Source organism: Castor canadensis, chromosome 2, assembly GCF_047511655.1.
Source record: "Castor canadensis chromosome 2, mCasCan1.hap1v2, whole genome shotgun sequence".
Lineage (NCBI taxonomy): Eukaryota > Metazoa > Chordata > Mammalia > Rodentia > Castoridae > Castor > Castor canadensis.
In genome coordinates, this window is record NC_133387.1 from 11,853,439 (window position 1) to 11,862,806 (window position 9,368).

At 35.8% G+C, this 9,368-nt stretch overlaps 1 pseudogene; it reads right to left on the minus strand.

The window, feature by feature from the left end:
• Positions 1 to 5,432: 5,432 nt before the first annotated feature.
• On the minus strand, positions 5,433 to 6,373 carry LOC141416899 (olfactory receptor 2A1/2A42-like; annotated as a pseudogene).
• Positions 6,374 to 9,368: the final 2,995 nt, after the last annotated feature.

Here is a 9,368-nt window from a genome sequence, read left to right on the forward strand (position 1 = left end):
AAACACTTCTGATGGCAAGTCACTCTTCAAGGTGTGGAGACATTGCGGGAACTGGTTAGGGAATCATGGAGTGGATTGGGAAATCCAAGGAATGGCCAAGGTTTCCCTGTGGGGTTCATGAGGACCTACCTTAAGGGAGGGTCTTCTAGGGTACAAGCTACAGATGTAGGTCACCTGTTGGAAGTATCCACGAATCTCCATTATGAAAGGGGTGGGGTGCTGCATCCAGAGACTATTCCTTCTTGGGAAGACATGAGCCTCCCCAAGGCAGCTTCCCTGAGAAGTTATTTTCTCTTTCAGGAGGATGGAGGGGCTTGATGCTGAAGGTATTCTTATTTTTATTTACATTTTTCTTTATGTCTGCCATGGGAGAGTTAGGAATTTCATGTCATACCATTATGCAATTCACAAAATAATGAGTTTATTACACTGTGACACTTAACGTCTGGGGTCAGAGCATAAATCTGAGGAAATTACTTGAACATTTACCCAGTTTGGAGAACATATTCACTTGTGCTTCTGAAATCTGAAGAAACATACATTTAATTAGGGAAGCAAAAGATCAAAATGTGTTTCTGATAATAGGAATAGCCTAGTGCACAGAAAACAATCTGTAAGCACTTTATCACTTTCACACCCAAATGACCTGTCACTAATGCATTTAAAACTGAAATCCTATGATAATATAATTTTAGTATATGTAAAAAAGCCATGTTGGGGTAAAATATATAAAACTTGAATGGAGATAGGGTAAATATAAAATTGTATAATGCCAAACAAACTTAAAATTTAGGAAATTATCACCTTGCAATATGCCTTATATTATGTATCAGGATAAGACAACACCATTGAAAGTTGTCAGAGTGAAACAAATATATACAAAACATAAACATTTATAAAGGAAAATAATACCCAGTGAACAGTCAGAGCTTAATTGAAATGAAGTGTTCACGACTGTTTATATTATATGTCAGCATGTGGAAATCAGGAAATTGCCTTTAAGAAGCAACTATCATACTGAAAATCTGTGTGAACAAGGGTTTTATAGAACACATTCTACATAATCAACACCTTATTACCATTGGACATAAACACACATTTGAGGATAGAAAAATGAAACAATTAGAAAATAGTAAAGAAGTTTAACATTTGGAAACATTACACAAGCTAAAACTTAGGAACATAAACATAAATAGGTATAATTAAAATTTTTCCATATTCTTTTAAACTGAGATATATTTATCACCATAGCATTTACTATGTGAAAAGAGGCAAATGGAAAATAAGTACATGAAACTGACAACACCGTCAGTTTTAACAGAAAGAAAACATTAATATTAAGTGCCAGCACCTAGCATTTGATTTACTGGGCATTTATAAATTTTATGCTTAAATATGTTGGGAATTTGACAATAGGATTTATTTGAGAGTAACACAGATAAAATCTAACTTGAAATAGGTGGATGTAATCTTTGTCCAAAGTTATCAGTTATCAGTGAGAACTGTTATCAGTGAGATTTGTAAAGGAACATGTACTAACATTGGGAGAAACACCTAAGCTGTTGGAGAATGTTATCTTCAGAGAGAAATTTCTGCACAAGAGAAATGTGATGGGGGAGAGTGAAAATGGTAATATTCTAAATTGTGTGCTCTGAGTAATTGTGAGTAAAAGGGGAGAAATTATTAGGAATCCATAGAAACAAGGAATAAAAGAAGTAGTTAAGAGAATTTATATTTAGGGTTCATTTGTTTGGGTGTGGGTGTTACCATAACTAAGACATAGTTTCTGCAGGGATGTTGGTGGCTTTTCTTAATCACAGAGGTCTCTGAACAGAACAGAAGCATGGGATTGTGTATCCCACCCTCTTTCATTCAGGAAGGGTCATATTTTACCAAAGGGATGTGTGGGAAGTTTCTAGGACTGCAGAGGATATGACGTTGGAATCCTGGATTATAGCTGACCAGCAAGAAAGCACAGATCACAATCTGGGTTTGTCATTGCCATCTGAAGTCGGAGAAGCCTTGTGGGTCTGAGCCCTTAAATTGCCAGATCTGACACAACCTCCAGGTAAACTGTCAGAGTTGAATTGAATCAGAAGATATCCAATTGGTGCCGACTACAGAATTGATGGCTTGGTGTGTTTGTGGAAAACCCTCACACATGCAGTATCAGTAGTGAAGTGTTGGGTGTGTGAGCACAAGAGTAGGAAAACCACCTTTGGTTTTTCAAATCTCTGATGGAACCCAGACATCCCATTTCTCAGACTGTTCTGTAAGGACTAAAACAGACTATGCTCCTCTTTCTTATCTCATAAGGTTACAAAAGTTAAAAAGTAAATAGGAAAATATGCAAAACTGAATGACTATCAACAAAACAGCAAATCAAATTGAGCCAGTGTTGCAAGGAACATGGCAACACTTTTCCCATATCTGGGAAAAGATTCACCCCTGAGCTCTTGTGAGACCACCTGCTGATTCTTTCATTTTTCTCTCACACTTTTTCTAAAACCCACAGATTTAACAATGCCTCCTTATGATATTAATATTCAAAGTGTGGTCTGTGGATCAGCTCATCAACAAGATATGGGAGATGATTAGAAATTTAAATGTCATTTAAAGAGTTCCATTCAAATATGCCCAATCAGAATATATGTATTTTTTTACAACTTGCACAGATGATTGGTAAGCACAAAGCCTATCACCCAGGGAAAATCACTGGTCTGCATTCTGTAATATAGAGTGATCAATAGTTCTACAGGTTAGTGATGGCAGTGTCTACTCCACATGCCAAGGACACTATGAGGGCCAATTTTAGGTGGCTCAGGAACCAACTTCCACCCACAGAGTCTCATTTCTATCATTTTCAGTAGTACATCCCTTACTATTGCTACCTTCTTACAGGAGATAAGAGAATTAATGCTCTCTACATGGAGACCATGCTGGCAGAAGCATGGTCATAGCAATGCCATAGCTGTAGAGTTTAACAATTGGCACACTCCTTTTGAAAGACCCATACACTTTACTCTTTATGACATTAAGTAACAGATATTATCATTATTTTTGTATTTAGATTTATGTACTAACTATCTTCTTTTTTTTTTTTTTTTTTGCAGTGCTGAGGACTGAACCAGGGTCTTGTGCATGCTACCCCTTGAACTAATGCCATAGAACAACACCTTCTCTAAACTGTCTAGAATTAAATTGTGGACATTGTGAATGATACATAATTATTAATAGTCACCCCAGGAGGAACATTTGCAAGATTTCATAAATCTACACTGTAAGTGACTAATAGACAATAGGATGGCTAGTGGCTGTCATATTAAAGTTGAATTGACACCATCAGGTTTTCAGGTGGTATTTGTTCTCTAATATCAAGTGAAAGATTATAATAATTTCAAATATAAAAATGAAATCTGCATTTCTTTGTCTTCATAAAGGTCTGTTTTTTTGATAGATTTCTATAAAACATCCACAATAATTCCACTTGGTTGTTGAGGCTCCAGTGTGAAATAGCTCTGTCCATCTTCTCTTCCATTGCCGTCTGTCATTCTCCAGCTCATTGCAAACTCTGGTACTGCTTCCTCACAGTTCTTTCTTGTTTAACTCATCTACATTTTTCACATTTCATTTGAAAGCTAGGCTGATCTCTTTATCAAACATAGATTTCTTTCTGTCTAAATAGAGTCTAAGGAGGGTTATCTTAACTCTGTCTTTGCTAAACTAAATCTCCATGATCAATGAGTACTTTAAATTCTAAATTCATCTTCTTCCTGAAGTCTGCTACTCTAAAAGTCAAATTCTTTTTGTGAGGTTGCACATAGGAGCCATGTTCCAGGACAACCAGATTCTTAGGCAAACTCTCTGATCCATCAGGCTTTGTGGAGCACAGAACAGCACATTGCGATACAAACAAAACTATAAAGAAACTGTCCTTCACTTAATACACCTAACTCTGGTACAGTTAGCTTTGTTTATTTGATAACATTAATATTGATACACTACTATACATTGTCGTGGCTAAGTGCAGATGGTTTCAGATTCAGATTATAAAACTTCAACATATGCTGCCTTCTGGCATAAAAATACATTAAATAGATTAGTAATGGGACATTCTTCAAGAATTTGTTATGATAACTAGAAACAATAATCCATGTAAAGTCCTATTAATATGTAGTATATGCCACTTGGTTATTAATTCAACAAAACTTTAGATTCTTTACAAAATCTTATTCTGTTTTTAGATTCAGAAATCCCTGCCAGAATGTCTCAGTTTGCTTATAGTAATTAAGAATTGGGCTGAATACTTGTTAGCCTCCAATTAAAGAGCTCATACCTAATCTTTTGAACAAGTTTGATGTTTGTCTTCATAGTGACAAAGAGAAAGACTCTCAGATATGTGTCCATACTGAACTCAAGGCAGGTTAAAAATGGATTTTATATGTAAAACCTTGAAATAACACCTAAAATGTGTGGGGACCCATCCTAATCAATAGTTATTAAGTGCACTGAGTCACCAAAAATCAATCTACCAGCATGGTAGGATAGCCAGGTAGCACCAGCACTCACTCCTAATCTTCCTATTTCTGGGACAGGACATTCTAAGGAGGGAAATAGTAAACATCTGGACTAACATATGTGCTGATGGAAAGATACTGGAGAACCTCACTAGAGATAGACTGTATGTACGTATACTTCACAGTGGAGCATTGTAAGTTTTCGGATGAATCCTAAAACAACCCAAATCCTTTTGCCGATACTTTTCAGCCCAGTTTTACTGCTTTGCTAACTACTAACTAACCAGGTGATTCCTAAATTTGTAAACAATATTCACTATTGCCCCAAAATCTGTGGGATTTTTTTCCTTCTCTCTTCTTTCTCCTATACTTCTTGCTTTAATTGTATTCTTTCACTAAGCCTATGAGTTAAATCCCTAGTATGAGTCAATAATCTTAATATAAAATATAATAATATATAAAGCCCTAGTAACTGAATATTTCTGAGTAATTCTTGGATTGGACAAGTGACATTGTGGGAGACTGGACAGGTGTATGGCTGGGTTATGTGAATCACTGCCTTTGGTTGGACACTTTACTTTCAAATCTTAAGACATATGTGATTAATGAGTTTATGTAGTTATGCTGAGGTTGATGACATGTGTTCAACTTTTATGACCCAGAAAATGAATTAATGTATGATTCAATTTAACAGATGGACAATTCTGTAAAAAACAAAATAGCATATATGACAAAAGTTCATCTCATAGAGGGCCAAAGAATGCAAAACATCTAAACATTTTTTCTACAAAGTTAACAGTGGGGGTGTGATCTTGGGTCATTAAGGCACAGATGAGAAGAGAGAAATGAATTTTTCTGAATTTAGGCAGTAATTGAGCACCAAGATTTCAGGAGACTGCTAAAGATGACTCAAAATCAACCCAAATGGAAATGACTCTTTTTGCACAGTGCCCTCTTCAGGGCACCCTTGACCTCTCTATTCTTCAAGCTGTAGATCAGGGGGTTTAGCATGGGGTTGAAAAAACTGTAAAATAGGAACAGGATCTTCTGCTGCTCCTCAGGATGGTGGGACTTGGGAGCCATATACATGAAGATGGCACTGCCAAAGAAAAGACCAACCACGAAGAGGTGGGAGGAACAGGTGGAGAAGGCCTTTCTGTGGCCCTCCCCTGACTGGATCCTTAGGATAGCCACAAGGATGCGTGAATAGGAGACCAGGACCAAAGAGAGGGGCCCTACTAAAATGAATGTACAGGCTGCAAAGATGACAATCAGGTTCTGGCTGATGTAAGCACAGGCAATCTTGAGGACAGACAGGATTTCACAGAAGAAGTGGTTGATTTCATGAGGCCCACAGAAAGGCAACCTCAGGATGAGACTCACATGGACTAGGGCCAGAAGTGAGCCACATGCCCAGGAAGTGATAACCAAGATGATGCAGAGTCTCCAGCCCATGACGGTTGAATAGCGGAGGGAGTGACAGATGGCCACATACCGATCATAGGACATCACCACCAGGAGGAGGCATTTGATGTGGGCAAAAGTCAAAAAGAGAAAAGTCTGTGTCATGCAACCAGCAAAGGAGATGGGCTTGGCTGGGTCCAGGAGGTTCACCAGCATCTGGGGCACTGTGTTACAGGCATAGGCAATGTCAATGATGGCCAAGTGGAAAAGGAAAAAGTACATGGGGGTGTGCAGTCTGGGATCCAGCATGATGAGCCCCAGAATGACCCCATTCCCCAAAACAGTGGAGGTAAAAAGAGACAGAAAAGTCCAAAAAGGACTAGGCAAATCCTTGGTTCAGTTCCAAATCCCAGTAGGATGAACTCTGTGACCATTGTCTGATTTTCCTCCATTTCACTATTTAAGAGACAATCATATAATTATGGACACAATACTGTGAAAATATTTATTTATTATTTCATGGATTGTAGGTGTGTGCAAAATTATTAGTTAACACCTGTAAGATCTTATAAGTTAATAAATAGATGAAATATTACAAAAATGTACATTAAGTATATATGTCTACAAGCTAAAAATTTTTAAATCTAATATCTATTTTTTAAAAGAAATATATGTTGCCAGTAATTAGTTATTTAGAATCATAACTCAGACTTAAAATAATGGTGACACATACATTTTCTCAGAGCTTTCCAAGTTCAAGTATGTAAGAGAATTCTGAATAGTACAAACAGTGATAGACGAGTTTTTGAAATGAGAATACTCCCAGAAAACAATTTTAATTGTGATAAGAATTATGATTAAATTACTATCAGTATTTAATTCTAACTGGAATCTAAAAAGTGTTTTATTTCACTTTCTACAAAGCAAATTATGAAACAAATTTTATATTGGTAATACTATTTTTGATTGTGATATAATAGTGTGGGTCTTTATGGAGTTCATTGTGATGTTTAGATATGTGTGTACATGTAGAGTTTTTTTGAGCTAGCAAGGAGGAAGAAGATAACGGATATAATATCTATAGGTGATGGTACATAAGATATTATGTATTTCTTTGTTTCTCAAAGAACTTACATGTCCATGTATTATATATGTACATTATCTATAGATCTATATATCTAATCTTGAAAAACAGAAACAAACATTTGATAGTTTGGCAACTGGTCAACTGGGTTGACTCAGAACTCTTTTGCAACACATAGAAGTTATCTCAATTTATGTTTCACCAAGTAGCCCAATATAACATGCTCATACTCTGTGTGCACTGATACAAATGTGTGTGAGTTTCCAATGCTTTTAAGGATTTGAAGGGCATGTATGGTGGGTGCCATGTGAAAACACTTGCAGGTCTAATTTCCCATGTACTGTCTATACATACTTCCCTTTCTAGATTCTCTGAATAGACATAGCCTAAAATGAAAAGAAATATAACAATTTTGATGTTAATAAAATAGAAATAAATTATTGACAAATTAATAATTGAGTTTATCTGTCACTTGGCAAATATCTACATCAACAAATTAGCAAAAAAATAGTCTATGAATTGGTCGCATGCTGAATTAATGAGTTTGGCTTTTTGGCTTTTTGATCTTGGATATTAAATCAAATTTTACTCAATAAATCAGTATGGTCAGTATGGTCTATAGTGCAAACATTTACTGTTGCCATCACAAGAGCCAAATAACTTCTGGCTTAGCTACTTTTCCAGGATTATTGTGAGGAATGGTGTTGTTTTTGATCAACCCCTGGTTTAACTGTCATTAATATATTGGATATGTCAAGGAGTGTTCCCCAAAAACTTGTTAGAGACAGGATACATTCTGAGAAATACACTCCTAAAACCCACATGAAACTGATCAGAATAACAATATGGAGGTTGAAACAGGACAATATCAGAAATATAGTTTTAAAAACCTGACACATGACAGGGTATTTTGATGTTAGGCTAACATCAAAAATATCTAGGGTTGATGAGCTGTCTATATTTATATTTTAAACACACAGGAATAGGAAAATATTTAGTTGTAATTGTTGATACCAAAGTAGGAAAAACAAAGATCAGAGGATATGGGTAATTTTGTGCATGGCATCTCTATTGTTCCAATCTTGATTTTAATTTAAAGCAGTATGTTTAATTCACCCATCAAAAGGCACTGCTTGACGAAATATATTAAAAAGGAAGATCCAACAATTTATTGCTTACAAGAGACCCATCTCACTGACAGAAATAAGCATAGGCTTAGGATGAAAGGCTGGAAGAAGATTTACCAAGCTAATGGCCCCCGAAAGCAGTCAGGAGTAGCAATACTTATCTCTGACAAAGTAGACTTCAAACCTACATTGATCAAACGAGATTAAGAAGGACACTCCATACTAATAAAAGGCAAAATAGGGCAAAAGGAAATAATACTCATTAACCTCTATGCACCCAATGTCAACGCACCCAATTTCATCAAACACACCCTGAAAGACCTAAAAGCATATATTAATGCCAACACAGTGGTTGTGGGAGACTTTAACAGCCCATTATCATCAATAGATAGGTCATACAAACAAAAAATCAATAAAGAAATCCTAGATCTAAAATATAAATAGATCAAATGGACCTACTTGATGTCTACATAACATTTCATCCAACTTCTACACAATATACATTCTTCTCAGCAGCCTATGGAACTTTCTCCAAAATAGATCATATCCTAGGGCACAAAGCAAGCCTCAGCAAATATAAGAAAATAGAAATTATACAGTGCATACTATCTGATCACAATGCAGTAAAAGTGAACTCAACAACAAAAGTAAAGACAAAAAACATGCAAACAGCTGGAAACTAAATAACTCATTACTTAATGAACAATGGATCATTGATGAAATAAAAGAGGAAATTAAAAAGTTCCTGGAAGTCAATGAAAATGAAAACACAACCTACCGGAACCTATGGGACACAGCAAAGGCAGTCCTGAGAGGAAAATTTATAGCCATGAGGGCATATATTAAAAAGACTGAAAGATCCCAAATCAATGACCTAATGATACATCACAAACTCCTAGAAAAACAAGAACAAGCAAATCCCCAAACAAATAGGAGAGAAATAATAAAAATAAGAGCTGAAATCAATGAAATAGAAACCAAAAAAACCATACAAAGAATTAATGAAACAAAAAGTTGGTTCTTTGAAAAAATAAACAAGATCGATAGACCCCTGGCAAACTTGACTAAAATGAGGAGAGAAAAAACCCAAATTAATAGAATCAGGAATGCAAAAGGGGAGATAACAACAAACACCATGGAAGTCCAGGAAATCATCAGAGACTACTTTGAGAACCTATATTCAAATAAATTTGAAAATCTTAAAGAAATGGACAGATTTCTAGATATATATGATCA